The 21,264-nt window shown below is 34.7% G+C and overlaps 2 protein-coding genes across 5 annotated transcripts in view; one reads left to right on the top strand and one right to left on the bottom strand.

Moving 5' to 3' along the window:
• LOC138315247 (G-protein coupled receptor dmsr-1-like) overlaps positions 1–21,264 on the top strand; it is a 141,003-nt gene that overhangs the window by 81,371 nt on the left and 38,368 nt on the right. For 2 of the 4 annotated variants that reach the window (XM_069256126.1, XM_069256116.1), the window contains exons 3-4: positions 4,328–4,999; positions 18,745–18,817. The gene's annotated coding sequence lies outside the window, so the exon portion shown is untranslated. The remainder of the gene's footprint in view (positions 1–4,327; positions 5,000–18,744; positions 18,818–21,264) is intronic. The other 2 variants (XM_069256143.1, XM_069256134.1) reach the window with 1 other exon arrangement.
• The window catches only part of LOC138308759 (DNA-directed RNA polymerase II subunit RPB1-like), a 162,464-nt gene that overhangs the window by 130,217 nt on the left and 10,983 nt on the right, over positions 1–21,264 (bottom strand). The gene's annotated exons all lie outside the window — the stretch shown is intronic.

Below are 21,264 nucleotides of genomic sequence, written 5' to 3'. Positions count from 1 at the left end.
TAAATTTCACGACGGACATTTACCATGTAGATCCGTCATCCAATCATCATGTTGTCAATAGGATAGAATATTTAACCAAACTAATAATGAAATGAACATATTGCTCACAAACAAAGGACTAACTCGGAAGTTATATATGTCCCCATTGCAATTGTGTTAGTTTTGACGATAACATTTAGAATGGAAACTACATGTATGAGATAAGAAATCAAAGAGCAGAATAATGCACAGACAGAGGGTCATACTTGCATTTTTTTCCATGAGTATTTTTTGTTATATTGTGTAATCTTACATTTTCTTTTAAATGATTATGTGACATTTACGTTGGCTTAACAGGGAATAATGTTAGAACAGCGACTTATATAGAGGAATACATCGACATACAATAGGACTATCCAATAGTTCCGTGTGATTTTTTTCCAGCTATATGATTGGTTGGGAAGTACCATGTGTTAATCAGTGCAAACTTGTGACTGGTCCTAGTTATATAAATAAGAAAATCAAGCTGTTCCCAAAGTTACCATTGTTAACGAAGATGTGTCTACTATAGGTCTGGCTCGTGACCACATCGAACAACACCTCATTGAAAAGTCAGTCATCTGTTCTGACTCTCTTTTGGTTCTTCAAGCATTAAATTAAAAAAATAAACTAGAAATACTCTAATCCAATTTTTTTTTTAATCCGAACATTTCGATTATCTTCTAAAATTCAAATTACTTATCTCTGGATTCCCAGTCATGTGGGTATTAAGGGGAATGAAAAGGCCGAGAAAGCAGCTAAGACTGCTCTTCGTCCATCACCAACAGATTTGTAAGTACCATACACTTACATCAAACCTTCAATTCAGTCAACATTCATTGGCAACAAAGGTGGTGTACCGATATAAACAATAAACTGTTTAAAATACAACCTATACTTAATCTTAAAATGTCCAGCCAGAGAGACCGCAGAGAGGAAGTTGTTCTCTCTCGGCTCCGAACTTGACACGCATGTTTTAAACTTCCCTATCTATTGAGAGAGGAGGATCCTCCTATATGCTAAGCATGTGATTCACCTCTCACAGTGGAGCATATTTTAATGCATTGTATTGATTTGATTTTAAATACGAGTTAAGTATTACAATATCTCCGACATGTACTCTTTGTTCCATGTCGTGAAACACAATCGTATTCTAAATTTTCTCAAAGAATGTGGTATTTTAAACAAAATAAGAACGTTTTCTGACCTTGTCATTGTATCAAATCAACATGTCATCGTTTCATCATAATAGTGCATGCGATTTCTCGTGTGTTTTAGTTTAGCCAAAACTATTTTATCCCATGCAATATTTTTTTTTTTATAAAAAATATTATTTATAATTTACAATCAGTGTTTTAGTTCTTACTTGCCTTTTTCCTATCCCGATATTTTAGATGCAATCATTGTTTATATCCTGATATTAATACCTGACCTGTAAGTTGGCCCTAAATGACCTTAGTTTTATCGAGTGTATATCGTTTAAATACTAGGCACCAATCGGCTGTGAATTTTCACAACAAATGTCTTGTCATTCTCGGCTTGAGGACATCGTTGTCCAGCAACTTCCCTAAGATAGCGATCACCTTTATATCTACTCAATGTTGCTAAGCCAAAGTCTCTAATATAAGCTTCTTCGATTTTCGATTTCAAAGCATTTCTTAACGGTATCAAATAAAATTTAAAATGCATTATCTTATTTAGTATTAATATTTGCTCCAAAATATTATTTGGCAGGAAGGTTGTTTCTCACATAGATGTATTGTAAATTCAGCAGTAAAGTGTCTTAGATATGGACCTTGATATGGTTTGACAGACATCGCCAAATGGTTCATGTAAATTTTATTTTATTATTTTCTAAATTCTAAAATTTTGTAAATATTATACTGTTTACCAAATATTTTCTTTTGCATGCGCTTTAAGGTATAATCGCAAATTATTATTCACTTTAATATTTTTAAAAGATGTTTCAATTCATATTTTGAATACGCAAAAATCTACGCGAACTTAATTTGAAACTGCGATTAAATCTCTCAATATTTTACTGACTTAATCTGCGGTACTGTAGCGTATATAGATTTTAGTTACCTCTGCCTCGATTATCCCAGCTAAAGCGGTAAAACTGTACGAGATGTTTGTTGAAAGCGCTCAGTGATGTCGCAAAAATATTTCTAAAACAAATGAATTGCTTTATATATATTTATTTATATAAAGCTAATCACATTTTTCAGCAATTCTTTCTTTCTCTGTTTAAGTGACTTTCTCCTCGTTTAAAACTTTTTGATAATTTTGTCATGGTTTGGCAGTAGTCACTTGATATTAATACATACTTTTATAGTTAAAAAGATTAATTTGCAAAGATGAAATAAATTGTTTTATGGTCGCCGTAAAATATATTTGGGTTTTTTTTCGTGAGATTAAGATTTGATAAAAAAAAAAGTCGTGATAGATTGATCTGGGGATACTGATATTAGTCAGGACTCGCTTTAAAAATAGCATGTAGCATGCCAGGGGCATTATTCAAAGAATATATCCTTATTTTAATTCTTATTTTTTTCTCATTTAAATTACGTTTATTTCAATGCGTTATTGATTTGTCCTATCTTAATCAGGACTTGCTTTCAAAATTGCAGTGTAGCATGCCAGTGGCATTATAAAAAAATATATCCGTATTTTAATTGTTTTTTTTTTCTCATTTAAATTTCAATCCATTATTGATTTGTCCTATTTTCAGTTTTATTAGTTATGAATGGGTACATTGTATGACCTTTCACCACAGGCCCTGGGGTTTCTAGATTTTCCGTGGGGCAGTAGAACAGAAGATTGAAAGTTTTTATTTACTATCAATACTTTTTATTTTTTATCTTCTCCTTTAATGAAACAGCTGTTTATGAGGTGTAAAAGACCATGCTTTCTCCCATACCTGACAGGGTTATCCCGTGTTTGCTAGGGAAAAGATAATTCTGTCCCTTACCTGGGTAGGGAAAAGATAGTTCACACACGATTGACAATGACGTCATCGATACATGCGGAGATTTTTGTCGAGGACGCCATTAATTGTCAACACTATCGAAATAATTCCTGATATGATTTTTTTAAATATGGAAGGAAAATAATCTTACATGGGTATGCCAAATCGACAGGGATATCTCAACCCTTTTGAAAGATTTTGGCTGCCAACCCTCGGCAAGGCTTGGGTTGACCAGCCATAATCTTTCACTCGGGTTGAGATATACCTTTACACTTGACAGACCCATATAAAATTCTACTAATCAAACACCTTTACTTAACTGGAATCGATGTTGTAGAATGTGCACTAATGAAACATTTCCGTCATTGGTATCATGTAATATCAGTTGGTAACCTGTCTAAAAAATAATATGGAGGTTTTTACTGGCGGCGGATGCATTTCTAGCTTCATCCGTCGTTGAAGAAGATATTTTGGTGGGAGTCATATTTTAGAGCTTTTCCCACTCCACAGATTCTACACAGAAATCCTATTGCGGTGATGAAACAAATATCGTCACTGACTTAGTCAGGAAACTTATCATTCTTGAACCATCTTGAATAGGGTTTCTTTCTCTCATTTCAATATGAAGTTTATATTCGTGAACGAGGAAAGATGGGATTTCTGATGTGTAATTTAAAACATTTCTATCACAATCTTTTGTAATAAAAAATCATTGCTGTAATTTTAACACCCAGACATAAATATGACACTGTTCGGTAAAGTTTGAAACTAGAACACTTTCTCAGCATAATGTTGACAATATCACTGTGATCAGACAGACATCCGGGAACTGTTCATTTGCTTTTGTGTGGTAAGTGAAAACCTTCAACGCATTTTCTCTGGATTGTTACAACACATCAAATGTCAATTATCCTTGAAATATCTGTATTGTTTATGTTGTGCACTGTTTTTATTCATAAAATTCGTAGGGATCATTTTTTTTTTGCGGAGGCGTCGACCGCCTACGAATAATAGACCTTGACAACAGGTAACAGAGATATCCCTTGAGATCATGTTGAAAGATATAACAATAAAATGTTTCCAAAGGTACATTGGACCACAGAGAATACGCGATTTAAGCAGTCCACTATATCAGCAAATGGTTTCTGATATCAAAAATGAATTATGCGGGAATGACTTTCCTAATGATTTTCTCATAATAGGGAATGGACTATTCTAACATATCATATGGTAGATCTGAATGTGATAACTTAAATTTACTGTGATTTGTAAATCGGGAGGACAAAGGTCATTTATACATATTCATATTACTAAAACACCTAATTTTCCGTATTGTTCCAGATACGAAACGACTGCCACTTCCGGAGAACCACTATCAACAGGACACATATACCGGATGTCACCAAAGTTTCTGAAATAGGCGTTATAAATTACCTCGTGATAGTTGGTATCTAACCGCTTATATCGATCATTGTTCTCCATTATAAGCCGGGTACCTGCCTTGACACGACCAGATCACGGTAGTAGTTCAGACTGGCAACATGTACACGTGGTTTCGGGTAATTCGCCTAATCAACATGTAAAAGCGATTCCGTAAATGCCTTTCCGCTGGGGGATAATACTATACAAGAGACACCTCTGTCAGTTTAAGTGATGAGATCTGTGAGTGTTGGCTCTCCATAACTAGTTCACTGCTCTGACTGTACTGGAAAATCTAAGAGGGTTACAGAAACTTTGCTGCTAGCCAGACTCACGGATCTCCGCCATAGTAATACACCGTGTCACTGTAACCAGTCAATCTTACTATGAACACATCAGTGCATATTGTGTGACTTCTGTATATGCATCGAGGAAACATCTCATATTCAAATGTGTTAAAAAACAATAACTAAATCATTTTGTTTAACATTTTCAAAAAGATATCGAGATAAAAGTGACAAGGATTTTATACCTACTGCAGAATAACAAAAATGGGAGCCAGGCAAATTGACACGAGACGTCATGGATGACAAGGTAAGAACAGGTTTAGTTTGTCATAATTATTGAAATATATTCTGCATTTGTGTAATCAATTTCACGATGGAATACAGAATGGAAAATATATTTGTTTACGCGATAGGTGTTATCGATTTTAGAAGTGTGAGTGGTATTAATGTCTCATTAGCGTTTTACAAGCCCGGCTTAATTGGTTGCTTGCGTTCTATGCAATTGTACCGCCGGACAGAAATAGTAAAAACTTATCAATAAAATCGACAAACAATATTTCAGTGTCATCAACATAAGGATTAATATACGTTTGTGAATCAAACTTTGGCTCGGCTTTAGTGAAAACCTTGAGTATCGAACCGTTTGTTTTATTACAAAAGAAAATGCTGTCAAAATTGATCCACTAAAGCTGCTTTAGATTTCTGTTAAATAGAGAGAGATTTCAGTCCTTAGTTGCTACAAAGATCTACAAATAGAAAGAGAATATGTGTATTTACATTCTGTACGTACCATTATACAGGTATATGATAGCATGTTATACTATTGTTTCGGAGTACACAGGTGGTAATAATATATTGTCCTGTGTATGTTAAGCAATAGTTTAACTTAATAATGACATAATAGAGGTTATACACATCATTCAACATATATCGTTACCTTTGGTGTATGGCGCTTAATGTGTTTTCCTCTGCTAGACAGAATAAATGAGTATGGAGATTTGTTGCTTTGGGAGCCTGCGGTATATTTTCGGCTTATGACATTTAAAATGAATAGGAACTCTGACCAACTTTGCAATGCTGAATCATTGATGTAAACCGTACTCAACACAGACACGTTTATACTGAAAACGGATACACAAAGTTTCAAATACGACTTTTAAAAGTGCAAATAAATTTTTCATCAGTATAGCCTAACAAAATGTATTTTCAATATTTGAAAATTACATTGAAACATGGACTGTGGTTTTCATTCAATTGCGTTAATGGCTTTATGCGACACCTATTGTCGGAAACATACGAGACATCTGCTGAACGTTTGGGCTAACGAGCGAATGCCAATAATATTACGGATAGTTGCTTAACAAATCGAACTCGATTACCTGTAGAAACTGGCCGGCACTAGCTGAGTGTCAATTACGTATCTCTGGTCAATGTCCAGGTCATGGTTACATAGAAACACAAAATGAGTAGTGTCGTTGTCAAGCCAACACGCGGATTGCTTGAAGTAAGATTAGATTTCTGGTCTGTCACCAAATATATTTTCTGAGTTTCGACGCCATTATTCATCAAAGGTATCATTTATTCCCAGCTGGTTAACGCTACGTTAAAGTAGAGAGATTTGACATATGGGTTCAGTTAACAAGTGTTAAAAAAATAACTGCAAGAACATTCAACGATATTTCTTTGGTCTGTGAATACCGCTTCGTTATATAACCAACGTCTACCAAAGGTCCGCCTTTTTTCTATAATCTGCACAATATATGAGAAGTTTTGCCTAAAAATTATGCAATAGTGCAAGAACTATCGTTTTAAGATCATATAATAGTGCAAAGATATTTCAGGTGCAATAAAACATTCTCAACGAATCGGATCCTAAAGAACAAATATTATTAGAAAAGAGATTTGTTACCGATTTTCACATTTTAACAATTAGTTTTGTGTGGATTTGTAAGGTAGGTAATTTGGTTTTACCGAGATGAAAGCAAAAGGTGTCAAATATCTAATAAGATACAACATAATCGACAGACCTCGGCATACTTTTAACATCCCACCACATATTAAGCCAGCCGTTTTCCATAACTTTAAACTGGCTAATACTGTATTCTGCGCACTTTTAAAGTATTTTATCTCTAAGTTAAAGTTGATCCTTTCATATCTGAGTAATTTGAAATGCTAAATATTATCGTCAGTCATAAAAGAATATACCCATCATAATGTCCTTCGAAACGGGACAGAATAATATCTGACAGATAAACTATTGGCTGAATTTTATTTTGTCATTTAATCTTAAAAAAACCGGGTACAAATAAACCAGACATTTGAATTCCTTTAGGGTGATGAACATTTATATGTTTTGATTCGTCCGTATTAATGGTCGAATAATGGCAGCGACATGCAGTCATTTGTTGTATAATGTCACATTTAGACTGGTTATGTGGTATCAATTACCGCTTGCGGATGTGATCATGTATATTTTACCATAATCACTGAAAATGATATCATATTGAACGTAACAATAAGCAGAAAAAATTAACATTTTAATATCTATCAGGACCGATGAAAAAATGTCCGAAATATTCCAATGAGATAGATTAAACATCCCGTGTAGCGGGGAGAGTTTTCCTTGTTATAATAATTCCGGTGTAATCTCACGTATACTCGCCTTTTCCTGACGGTTTGTCGATATCAAAATCAAAAGGGAAAATTACATGAAAAATCAATAAATAAATTTTAGCACTCAGATAACTTATGATCAATAGCTTTTGAAAATATGAACTTATCGATGTTAACAGTATTATTCCATTACATGTGCAGATAGTTTAAATCATTGTAAACAGCTTTATATAATTCTTTATTAAATACAAACTCCGTTTAAAAATATTAATTCAATTATGTTGTTAGCGTACTTCATCTTGCTACTATAAATCAATACTTTGGTATGATACCGAGATCTGACAGTGATAGCATCTCCACCGATCGTACATTTGGCATCTATGTGTCCGCAGCATATTTGTACAGGTTCATTCCGGACATACGCAACACAATTACGTTAAATTTCCGTTTCTTTTGCCGTAACGATGCACCCCAAGGTTATCGCCAATTACGAAGAACAATTAGAGATCAGCAAGGGCCAACAAATTGTGTAATATGTTGATTTCATCTGCCAAATTATAACCAGGAACCGCTCATGTATTGATAACATAACAACAACGGTCTCCGGTAGGCCTCAGTCAAATTATTATTTAAAAAACGTATGGCTTTGAATTTAGAGAAAATATCTATGGTAATATCTGTATCTGATCTGGCCTACGATCTCTTTTTACACTGCTCCGAGCTCGCGCAGTCTTAGTGCATGCGCGTGCTTTATCACTTAAACTCTTTATTATTCAATCAAATAGCTTATTTTTAAAAGGTATCAAAATGTATCTTCGGCAATAAAGCATCATAAAATAGATACCATAAATAAATAGAACAAAGCTTCACGAAAAAGTTTATTGCTGATATAAGTCACAATTTATATATATTGAATTAGTGTTAAGCCGGAGTACATATCGCTAGGGAAAAATCCTTTGGCGTAAACATCGGCCAAAAGCGAGGCAATTTAATCGTACCTAACAAAAATAAATGTCAATTAGTGTTAAATTCGGTTGGAAACAAGGTGGACCTCGTACCTGAAAATAGCAATGTTAAGTGATGTTAGCACTGACCAAAAGCGAGCCAAAAAACTTTATGATAATGATCTTATAGGTGATATAAGTTGACATAGTTTCTGAATCAAAGTTGTATTGCTGCTTATTTTACTGTAACGATATGTCACTTAAACACTTGATATTTAAACATTGACATGTAATTTGATGATTTAGCTCCGCAAAAGCATATGTCGGCCTATAAGAGAGCCGAAATCTAGGGAACATATATTCCTGGTTTTGAAAAAAGCGCCTTCAATCACCGCCATGTTCAGTGACTTCGGGTTTTGTCGGATTCCGAATCGTGTCACGTGAGTGACGTTCAACACGGCCTGCACATGGTTAGACAGGAAACTAGCGTAAGCGCACATGTGTTTGTTTACGTTTTCCTTCTTCCAAATATGAGAAAATCATGCTGGTATATGTCCACAGATTTTTTATCGTAATATGAGAGCATTATTTTCTTTGTAGATAGAGTCTGCTGAGGTTGACCACATGTTTTGTTTATGAAAAACTGTTGACATTTTCTTTTGGTTTCACAATTATCGTTTTACTTCGAGATTGTCGCGACGATAGTCGGAAGAGTTCGGAATGATTCGGCATCTTTCGAGCCTATTTTTCACGTGTACACGCTAAAAAGATTTTTTACTTTTATAATCAGAAATACTTGCAGTGCTGCAACTTTATAAAAAGTGGTAAAATTAGAAAGTTTAAAACTCAGACAGACGGAGACGTATGTATAACGCTTAAACAGTTTTCACTATGACAAAAAGAACGAGAGTTATAGACCATACAACTTTAAATACATATTCCATCAGATTATCGCGAAAGTTATAGACCATACAACTTTAAATACATATTCCATCAAATTATCGCGAAAGTTATAGACCATACAACTTTAAATACATATTCCATCAGATTATCGCTTTGAAATTTGTAGGTAGATTTTCTACTGTTCCCATCATCCAAACAGTGACAAGCGAATAGACAATGAACACATAAACACAAGCAAGTCTGCAGTTTGTCGTTTGGTTTAAACAGTTACTGTCAATACACAAGTTGCATGCTATTATAGGAAAATCATTTCATTTTGCCTTCTTATAATTTGTTTACTCATATTTACACTAAATTAAAACAATGCAATTTCGGCAAAGACTAACATACAAGCATCATTTCTACATTTCTTTTTCAAATTATAATATACTTTATTTTAATGACGTTTTCGATACATATTAACTACCTGAGTTAGAATAGATGAGTTTGATTTAGTGTATATCAATGATAATCGTTAAACTTCACAAACCATCTTGCAGGTTCTAGAAGGTCCAGAATACGCAATGATTTCATAATCAAAACAAAACTTGAGAATACTATGTATTTCTGGCTCACTTATCTAAATGTTAGACGATAAAAATGTTTTTTGTGGCCTAGCCTTGGGATCGAAACCGTAGAAGACATGACCTTGATGAGGTCTTGTAATGTTACGATACTGACGGTAACCTGGACACCTGTCGACCACACCTACAACCTGTTATCAGATGTATTTCAGAACCCCAAACCTTGAATCGTGCATGTGTCACGAAGTTTGCAGTCCGCCCTGCACATTACGATTATTCCGCCTCCTGCTCTTGATAGTAAAAGTTATGGGAACTTTTAAGCGAGCTGAACGAACGAATTCTTTAAAAATGGTTAATTGTCCTCTCTTTTAAAGTCTTAAATTTGAATTTTAATGAAAGGGTTGTTAGTCCTCTGCCGGTGAATCCGAAGGGGACTATAGTGCTTGTTTCCGTCCGTCTGTCTGTCAGTCCGTCTGTCCGGATTTGGTTTCCAAATGATAACTCAACGGATTTTGATCAAACTTCACACAATGGAAGCATATGAGAAAATACAGCTTGGGATTGAATTTGGGGTCAACAGGTTAACTACAACGGTCACTGTTACTAAAAATAAATTGCTTCACAAATTCTTTTGGTTTCCGGAGGATCAGTTGTGAACACATCTACGGATTTTGATCAAACTTCATACAAAGGTAGCATATGAGAAAATAAAGCTTGGGATTGCATTTGTGGTCAAAAGGTCAACTATAATGGTCACTGTTACTAAAAATGATTTGTTTCACAAATTTTCTTTTCAAGACGATAACTTGAGATTTCATCTACAGAATGTGTTCAAACTTCATACAATGATAACATAACTACGCAATAATGACTTGCCATAGATAAGAAAATGTAATTGACGGCAGGGGACGTGTGTTGATTGCAACACTTACTGTAAGCTTGTTCAAAGTGCGCTTCTCATCTTCTGGACTTAAAACGAAAACAATATGATTATCTGGTTAATTTGAAATTAATAAATGTCCCACTAGTCGACCTCTAGTTACCTAACTTAATGCGTTTTTCTGGGTTATAAAATTTCTATAATTTTAGAAGGTAACCTCACATTTCACTGCGTAAATTAACTCATAAATAATCACTTAATCAACATCAAATTAGTAAACGATGGAGAGATTTGTTCATTTTAACATTTCTATTTCATCTGGGATTTCCATACTTCTTACCCTAACATTATGAATGAATCTTTCGGGAATGAAACTTTAGCAAGGTGCAGTTTTATCAGCATGTTAATTATCTTCATTCTATTTCCATACAACTAAAACTAATTTTCTATATGTTATACAAGTGCACTTGATTAAATTACCACGGGATGAATTAGAGTCATGCTGGATAGTTTTTCCTAAATGAAAATAATTTTATTGAAGTTTAGTGTAGTATAACTGCCCTGTACTGATTAAAGTAAAACCATCAAATCCCATTGTAATTATCTGTACTAATTAAAACTAAGCCATTAATTTAAAGGATTCGCTGTTTGGCTTTAGTAAGTCTGATAACAGATATCGGAGATACCATGTGCACTTAGGCATGATAATTTTGTATGGATTTATATTATCAATCTATCAAAATTCACAAAACCAAAACTGTGAGCGACAAAACTAAAAACATCCTAATTTCAAAACGTTACTGTTATTACTATGTCTTTTCTTAAATACACACTTATAATTTGTAAATAGACGATATTTGACCACAAGTCCTACAATTAAAACAGCAACAGAAGGAACAACTTTTGTACAGTCTTATAAATGAAGTGTAAATGTTTTCGTGATATTGACAACGGAACTCTGGTCATTCCTGAGGAGAGGAAACCAGGGTTTGAAATAACGATTCCTGAATCAATTTAGCTTACGTATGGCCAAACAAAAATCCAATTTAGTCATTCAAACAGGTTCGGCCAACGAGGCCGATTTGATTGGAACAGCGATGTCCTTTGACAGTGCTATCAAAACTGCTCTTCTGAGCTGCCTCAAATCACGTGAGGATCGATGTAGGGTCTAGTGTGGACATTCCAATGACCAGTAATGGCCACGCCAGTCCGCCGTTCCACTCAGGTGGCTATATATATTGTAGGTGTAGCAGGGAGCACTGGATGTAAATGGGTGTTTTATAAAGTGTACCATTGGTGCTGCTATTCGCTGGGAGCTGCCTAAGATAGTTATTCAGTAGCGATTGGGAACTATCTGCATTGCCTGACAAAAACTTATCTAGTTGAGTTTGATGAGAGTATTTCAGAGCCCAGTAAGCATAGTACAGTCAGGTATGTATCATCACCAATGTTGATTTCATATTTCACAAATGATGCCAAATCAAACGGGAAACATTCTCAATAAAGCTAGTGATTGTCACGTGCCAGATATATTATAGGTCCAACATGTGTAGTTTTAACCGTCTAGACGTATCCATTCCATGTTCTCAGAGTATAATACTAAGGATGAGACACTTTTATCAAGTTGCCGTGAAACGTGAGCAGTAACCTTATATAATAAAAACAAGTGTATGCTCTGCTTATATCTGGCGATGATAAACCGCTGATTTATTCCTCACGTTAACCAGATATAAATACTAGATTCCCGAGTATATATTAGAAATCGAAGTTAAATTTTGCCCAGTTTCATTATATTTTCTTTAAGTGCTTAAGTAAAAAATATCCATGGATTTTTTCCCTATAGAAAATTATAAGTAGATGGTAAACAGTACATGACCTAGGTATAATGATAAGACTAATATTTTCAGCTGGGCGTCATTTTTAAGGGTTAAAGTTATGTTTAAGATGTAAGCTTGTACACGAGACATAATACAATTACCTGATCTTAGACAATAGACCTAAATGTTAATTAATACGTACAGAAATCGTAGTTTTTTTCATATAACGGGATGGGACAGAAACAGTCTTTATGGACATATTCAGACATTTCACGATATGGTTACGAAGACTCGATATAAACATTTCCCAACTATAATATACATATATAAACTCTGGGTTGGCAGACAAGTAAATACATAATGGGGGTAGGGATGGGGTTTTGGTGTTACTATCGAACTCAATAAATATATTACTTCTGGCAAATATATAAAACTAAAAAGAAACACACAAAATTTTTCCTTGAATGATTATAATCAGTAAAGTCTTAAAAATCCTTACCTATATAACTACCTAATCAAAATGACGCTAAACGCAAATCAAATATCGATTTGTACAAATTCATGTAAGTACCATGACATAATTTAAAGACATCTGGACACATGGTGTTCAGCTCAATTCAAGAGAAGCGAAAAGGCTTTTGTAAGTAATTATAAACAAATCATTTTGCGCGTAACCGTATTTCAGCGACCTATCTTCTACCTCGGTAATCTGTTTTATTAAATTAACGTCATATTAACAGCCAGGGTCACGTAAGGACGGCCTCTCATGTATGTGGTGTGTTGCGTGTATGAAGTGCGGGTTTGTGATTTGGGAGACTGCGGCATATTCGTTGTTCAGTGTGGATTGCAACATAAAACGTAATGTTTAAACGGTGTAGTATCCGTTTGCTATGTTATGACTTGTATACACTGTCGACTGTTAAACCATTTTTACATTGTAGCATTTAATGTTTTCCAGGAAAGTTTACATCCCTAAAACCATGTTTAGTTTCATGTTATGCGGCATATAACTTATATTTCGGCGTCCTGACATCTTCACAAAGTACTTGTTTGGTTTAAATTAAAAATGACGCTTTACATTTCTGAAAAATTTACGTTTTTTCGATTTCATGTCAAAGTATTGATTTTTATAAATCGTATTAATCTGACTTTAGTCTGATAATGCCGCAGGGTATGTTACGTAACAAAACGATTCGTTTGATTTCAGTTATGAAAGTTTAGTTATCATACTGTGATCTGTCGAAACAAAATAAACTTAACGTATCTGTCGATGAAATAGATAAATATATATTTAAAAGCATCGACATATGTTCCTGGATCGATTGTTAACGACAAGGTCGCACGTTCACGACTTTTTATAGCTTTTATAAGATCGCGGTGTCACATGACCTAACATATGCCGTTCATAATTGCACGTGAGATTAAGTGTTTATAAATATAAATCTCCCATGCACGTGCCATCGTTGTCATTCTCAAGTAGATATAATTTATGTTTCGATTGTTTTATCCATCTGAACCCTTTACTATTCTTATTCTCATACCACTAGTTTATTATAAACCTTCAGGAAGCTATAATTTATAAGAAAGTCTGATTGTTTCCCCGCTCGTGTTTTGACTGACTCAAGTGGACCTCCCTAGATCTATTGTTATAAACTAAATATGTATTACGGCCATGAAAACCCCCATCATATGTCTGTAAAATCCGCAGATAACATCCAAAGTATCTATCATCTACATCGTATAAACAACCATAATATACCGTGTCAGCTTGGTTTGGATTAATCGTTGTATGACTGATCTTTTTAACCACAGCGTAACAGACATCCACTTTGGTCTCATTCATCCTGTCGTTCTGTTTCACCAATCCTCAAAGATTGGACGAATATACACAACTATTTACGTGTATTTTAGGGGTTTCCATTGACATATGGAAATTCCTAGTTTTATATTTCTGTTTTAATAATTATACGTCTCTTCCTTATTTCCACAAATCTTGATTCTAAATTATGATTATCTAAGCTCCAATTTTTCGAATTCTTAAAACCTCGTTTCGTTTGAAATGATTTATGAGAGTATAAATCAAATTAAATTTGAAACCTGTATTTAAGAATAATTTTTACATAAGTACAACATAAATACAATCATATTCATCAAACGTGTTTAAACGTTTACTTGTCTTCTGAATACACTTACACATGTTAAACTTACCTCCATGTTGTACAGTATTCTTGTCAGTTTAATAAACCGTGCGCCCATTGGTCAAGCTTGAAGGGCAAATGTCACACTTGACCTCTGTAGCACAGCAAATAACATACACTGCTATTTTCAATTAATTTCTTATCTCGCGAATCCTAAACAGATGTGTTTTTGTTTTGAAATCATACCAAGGAAACTCCAGGTTGTCTGTCTGAAGGGAGTATGCTGTTCATGAACGAGTATATTGGTCAAGGTTATTTATCAGTTACATTAAAATAAAGTCCTACTAAGTCATACTAAGTACATTGTATATTAGTAATCTAATTATGATTTTAGACTATGATACGTATTTGAAACTTTGAATATCGATCACTCTAGAGGAAACCTAACAGAGTTTCAAAATTCTTCTTATTCTAGCTGAAACTTTTTCACACCAATATACATACCAATCACCGTATGCTCTATATAACAATAGAAATTCGACTATTATTATCCCATAGCCGTTACAATGTCAAATTATTTACATTGACAAGTGGCATTATGTCATATACATGTACTCACCATAATTTTACACCCTGTTAAACTCTGCAATAAGAATACTATTTTCCCACGATCGAATTTTTTCTGTTATCATGCCGAATACCGACGAACATTGGTTTCCTAAACGTTATATCTTAATGTAAACTCCTTTGATTTTTTCAAGTACGTTCATGTTTTTTGAACTATTTCTGTTCCTTTCTCTGTGAAAGGTTGGACACACAAACTAGCTCTTTGTAGATGATTCTGTGGTGACAACGATTATGATACGTACAGTATGACACTGACGTGAATATGTAACAATGCAGAAGTTCACATCTCCTAAACTGCAAATATTAATATTTACACATAATTGTTTTTATCTCGCCCAGAATCCTAGCATGAAGTTCGTGGATGTCCATGAAAGCAAAACATCAAAGAAATAGATTGAATACTTAGTTACCCAAAACACCTCTACATTGATACCACTGAAATCGTTAGAGCTAAAGAGAAATCATACGTTTCGGAAGTGCAAGCGTGTTGCAGAGAAAATCCGACATGCAACACATTAAGTAAGACAAAGTGCTTCGGAAATGTCTTAGAACATTACTTTTCCTCTACTTGTACTGAACGATCTGTCACCAAGCCGTATACAGAGCAAGTGGCGTCCCACTCCGTCGGGCCTGCGCACTACTATCCTACTTTCTCCAGGACAAAGTACGACGACCACCTGGCCCTGTTCACCTCATATGTAATCCTGTTTCTTCACCACATGAATAGTTTCAGATCGATGGCACTACCAACGGGCCAGATACAGCAATGTATTTAAAGTGCTAGGGAGACACTAAATCTGCCGAAAATAGACTTATCAACCTTGTATAGTGTTGGTATTGGTGAATGGATGTACCTTGACAGCGGGTTTAAGCGTAGGAAAACTTACTCATCCGTCTTCTGGAAAGGAAGGTACTACCAAATTGAACCAATACCTATTATATCGATTCCGATTTTTGGCTGATTTTGTCCATATTATATGGTTTGGTCCTATTAACAGGGTAATATAGGACGGCCTCCCATGTATGTGGTGTGTAAATTGTGAGTTCTGGGAATCTGCATTATACACACCAATCGGACCATTTTTTTAACCAGAAATATAACGTGCGCGTTTCTTCAAGTTTTGCATAGTATTTTGTACATTTTATCTACAGTAGGTAGGGGTGAGTGTTTTGGAAGGCTGCGGTATATTGGTGTCATGTCCCTTTTGTAAATCGGTCACATTTTACTAACAACGGACAAACCAGTCGTCATGCTCCCTGGTTTCTGAAAGCTTAGCAGGAGCAGAAACTACAACTTTTATAGACTATGGTCTGTCTTGTCCAGGGCACAGAACCTAGAACCTTTCCCACGGGCGCACAACTGTGAGACACCGGTGACAAACTGAAGATGTGCCAGAGATCGGTAACTCCCTAACAGTAATAAACGAAAGATCCTGACATGGTTACTATAACATTAATCTTGATCTATTGAATGATAAAGTCGTGTATTAGGATGTGACGTTCTTCATTGTGAAACATCGACAGTTTATGTACACGAATTGTGCCCTATATAAAAAAAGCCATCTCGTATAACAGGATCAGCTCCTTCTAACGACCTTCTGCACCAAATCCTTTGAATCGCATAGCTTATGTGAGTAATTTATTATGAGGGGCATCTCAGACAATTGCCGCTCAAAGCTTCCATTTTTATTGTCCGTTTGGGATTCCACTATAAAGAATGGCCCATATATGGTAACTTTGCATATACCGCCGTGGAAGTTAAGAACGCCGGAGAACATTAAATCTGTGGCTCCGAGAAGATTTACAACACTGACTTAGTACTGTATAAAAGTTCTTAGTGTTTCAACGCATAATGAGAAAAATGTAATTAAAATGGAGACTGATTTCGGAAAAGGAAAATCCCATAAACACTCAAATATCTACCCTAACAAGACAGATTTCGTTTGAGTCGACCGTTATGTGAACGATGACCCGTAAGTACAGTGAAACAGACTATCGGGCCTAATCCTCTAGATACCAATATCTATATAACAAAGCTTCATTTTATACTACATTCATTTTATTCCTACAGCCAAAAGTCTAGCGATCGACAACATCAGTAGATAAGTGGGGGTCAGAATCCGATAACCACATAGACATGAATTGCTATATAGTTCAAACTTTTCTCCCGATTATAGAGAGCAAGTGGCTTTTTATGTTCCTCGGATTTAACTAATGAGATGGATATTTAAGCTCACTTTTGTAACGGTATATATAGAGTGATGTGATGTACGTTATACATCTATGATATTCTATAAAGTAAACCTATAATTTGATACCTTGCAGACAAATATAATGCTGGTTTTGAAAAGGTAAATGCAAATTTATAAAAAAAAATTATAAGATTATAAATTATTACGTATTTTTTTATACAAACACTATATGAATGGAAGAGTTTAATGTTGGCGAGGGACCAAGTCACATCTGATATGAAGGGGGAGATATTGTTAGAGCATGTATACCCCATGGAAATCAGGATCCTGCAGCATCCATTGTTATGCGTTACATATGCATCGTCCGTTTTACCTTGTATTTACTGAATATACAAAATTTAATTCCTTCCAAACACGGAAGTACATAAATAAAGTCTTGCTCATAAAATGTTTTTTTTAACTTAATACAAACAAACATCTATCTGGCTGTAATCTCCGATATGAATTTTGTTGAGCCCTTTACCATTGTCGATCAATATTATTTATTAGTTGATGTAAGATGATATGTTGATCATATATATATATATACATAAATGATTCCGTTCCGCTCAAAGTTGATATGTCGATCTGATTTCAGTCTTATTTGTGATACTTTCTACTATACAGGTTCTATGTTACATATTAAGAGTGTCTGATGTATGTCAAAATGAGCATCGTTACAAACAGTATTATACCGACACTTATGTAACCATGGATAGTGTCAGCTGACACATCAAGACGCCATTGTCACACACAGCGTTTATTGGTATGACTGTAGACAAGGTTGTCCTTTAAGTGTGGAATACCATTCCTGTCATTTTACGAACGATAGATCTTACCCCGTCAATAAGATCGGACCTTAGAACCCGATAGGTGCTCATGGCTCCTCGCCTAACTTCGTCATACCTGTTACGCATGTGGCTTCTAAGCACTTAAAAGTATGTTATGTTTATAAAGATGAAGATATTGGATTTTCTGACCAGGTGGGCTTGTCCAGTAAACCACATGTCAGAAATGTACCTTTTCCGTCCGTACCAGAACCGCTAAGAGTCGAGCTCCTTAACTAAAAGTGATGACGTATATGAATCCGGGTAACCCCGTCTGTATGAACGCCGTATAATTGGATGCCAATTTGGCGTGCACTAGTTATTTGTACTACCAGATATACGATAGCATGTATTTTTGTGTTTGTGGTTACGGGATTCACACGGCTAATGGTTCATGATATGTTGTACCCCCCTTCTGGTGTTAGCTGGTACATTGTGTGGTTTGTCATAAGTATATAATAGTATTTAACGCTGACATGCTTCTTATCCAGACTATTTTACACTTCCAGTGCTGCAACCGTGTCCTTTGGATCTTGCCATAGAACATTCAGTCCGGCGTTACTTCTATACCGCCAGATTCAGGTAAGATATTTCTCTTTACTTTTTTCAATGTTATCATACATATATTAAGCAAACAGTCTTGATAAGAATATTGATGTTGCCTTTGAATAACCCCATTATTGTTCCAAGAAAACACGCGATGTATATAAGCACACACATGAACTGTCTTCAGAATTGTTACGAGGGACATCCTATTTGAATACATTTTAGTTCCGACTTTGACTTTAGAATTCTTTTTTATTCATATAATTTTGATAAAACATATTCACTAGTACCCCTTTTAATAAAAGGTACTTACTTTTGTAAATTCTTCTTGCCGGTAACAGGAATTATGGTCAACCTCGCCTTTTTGAGAATATTAGCTTTCGTGTCTTAGATGTACGGGTAGCTAATTTACTTTGGTGTGAAAAACGTGTAAAAACATGAACTTACAAAGGTAAAGAAAAAAAAAAAAAACATAATTAATATATTAACCATATCGGTTGGTAATAAATCGTGTCCAGGTATCTTCCGATATTTGGATATCTGAAGTTAGGATTAATGCAGATAAAATAATCATTATATCAATACTCGGATTAGACAAAACAATTCAAATACTTCTTTTGTAATGGTAATGTCCATGACTTATCAGATACGAGTGGAAAGGTTCACCAGAAGTCATACCTCTGAACAATTCAGTTTACTATATAAAGAGAATCAATAAGTATATTCTAACGCAAATTCTTCACCGTAAAGGGAACAAATTGTAAAGTTAAACAAAAATACCAGATAGGCGAGAAGTGTTTACGCTGTGTCTATTTTCAGACGTATTCTAGATACGATTGATAAAGGAAAATAATAAATATTTACACCTGGAATGCGTATAAATCGAAAAAGAAAATCAAATTCAACCCTCTGTGGAGTATTCTTGATATAAGGTTTTACAATGCCAGACAAAGCATTTGGTTTCTTGACTTTTACAAAAGTCACAGTAATTGCTCCCTTAAATCGAGTAAATGCCGTTGTATTACAAATCCAGTCTTGCCACCTGTTCAACCTCTAAATGACACTTCTACCGAATGGTTAGCAGCTAAGTGATGCTGAATCAGTTTGTGTTCCAGTTTTGAGATCTAAGGATTTTTTTATTTGAAACACACAATCGTGTTATACTTCAAATACTTCATTCTTTATATTCGATGTAGATAATAACTGCCCATAGAAGTTATCACTTTATCGTTTGTCGTACAGTTCTTTGATACTGCCTTAGGATAAACTCTACCGCTAGATCTTACATTCTCCGATTTTTGACATCTTTTGATCACAGCTTTCATTTCATTTGAATAATAATAATACCGACTGAATCATGCAAACGCATGTGTAGTTTTTAATGTTTTGATAAAAAGTAAATCAAAAATGTTTAATATCCGTAAAATTTTGGCCAGCTTTTATTAAGTACCTCTTAATTCTAATCCATGTTTGTTTATGAAATGAAACCGAAATGCACCAAATAATTTTAATAGTAACGAATAATAAACTAGATCTACTATAAATTTTGGCATAACAATCAGAGAGTATTCTGTCTTTTTTCACATTACATAATAATTGGTGCACGTTTAAAATCATTTGGTATAAGCGAAATGGTTTTTTGATCAAACATATATAACATTACGGTCACAAACGAATGACATTACACCCTGTGCTTAAGCGAGAGAGGATAAGTTTAAAAGCAATATAGATAGAAGTTATTACAGGAAAAAGAGATGCGGATGATGTTTTTCTCAGACATGCTGCACGCTATATGTACAGACAATTGTTTGTGTATCGTCAGACCTCGTCACGGGAGCTGCCGCTCTATATATCCTTTGTAAATAGAAGGCATAATGATAAAATAGGGTTAATGATACAAAACCTCTGTTACTTGGAAGGAAAGAAATGGATATTTAATAGGCTATCATATTGTCGAAACCTCATTTACATGGGTTATTACGGAAAGTGAAAAGACAGACGTTTGTGGGTGATGTTGATTGATGTGCGATATTGTTATCTAACATCTCCCAGTTCTAGTGGTTGATCGTGCCAACATACATCCCATAGGATCACGGAATATAATCTCCTTTTATCGTACTGACCGATATCATAAAACATAACTGGCTATTTTAGTCCCCCATCGGAAATATCCCTTTCACGCAAATCTGGCCAGGGCAGATAGGGTCAAGGCCATCTGTGTCGCCAGCACCTGTGCCGAGCAATTATTTACCCATCAATATTTCAGAGGTCACGAATGAAATTAATTTTGATTCATAAGAGTATTTTAAAGCAAGAACCAAATAGATAAAAAAAACTGTATTCTACTTTAATATGTCAATTAGTTTTCGTTTTTTTTAATCTGCTTTAATATATTATGCAATTTATTTTGACCCTGTTATATCTTCATTATGTCCAAGATATTTATTATCGTTAAAATGTTCTCATTATAAAGGTTCTGAGTT

This window comes from Argopecten irradians, chromosome 1, assembly GCF_041381155.1.
Source record: "Argopecten irradians isolate NY chromosome 1, Ai_NY, whole genome shotgun sequence".
Classification (NCBI taxonomy): Eukaryota; Metazoa; Mollusca; class Bivalvia; order Pectinida; family Pectinidae; genus Argopecten; species Argopecten irradians.
This window is presented reverse-complemented; position numbering and strand designations above follow the sequence as displayed.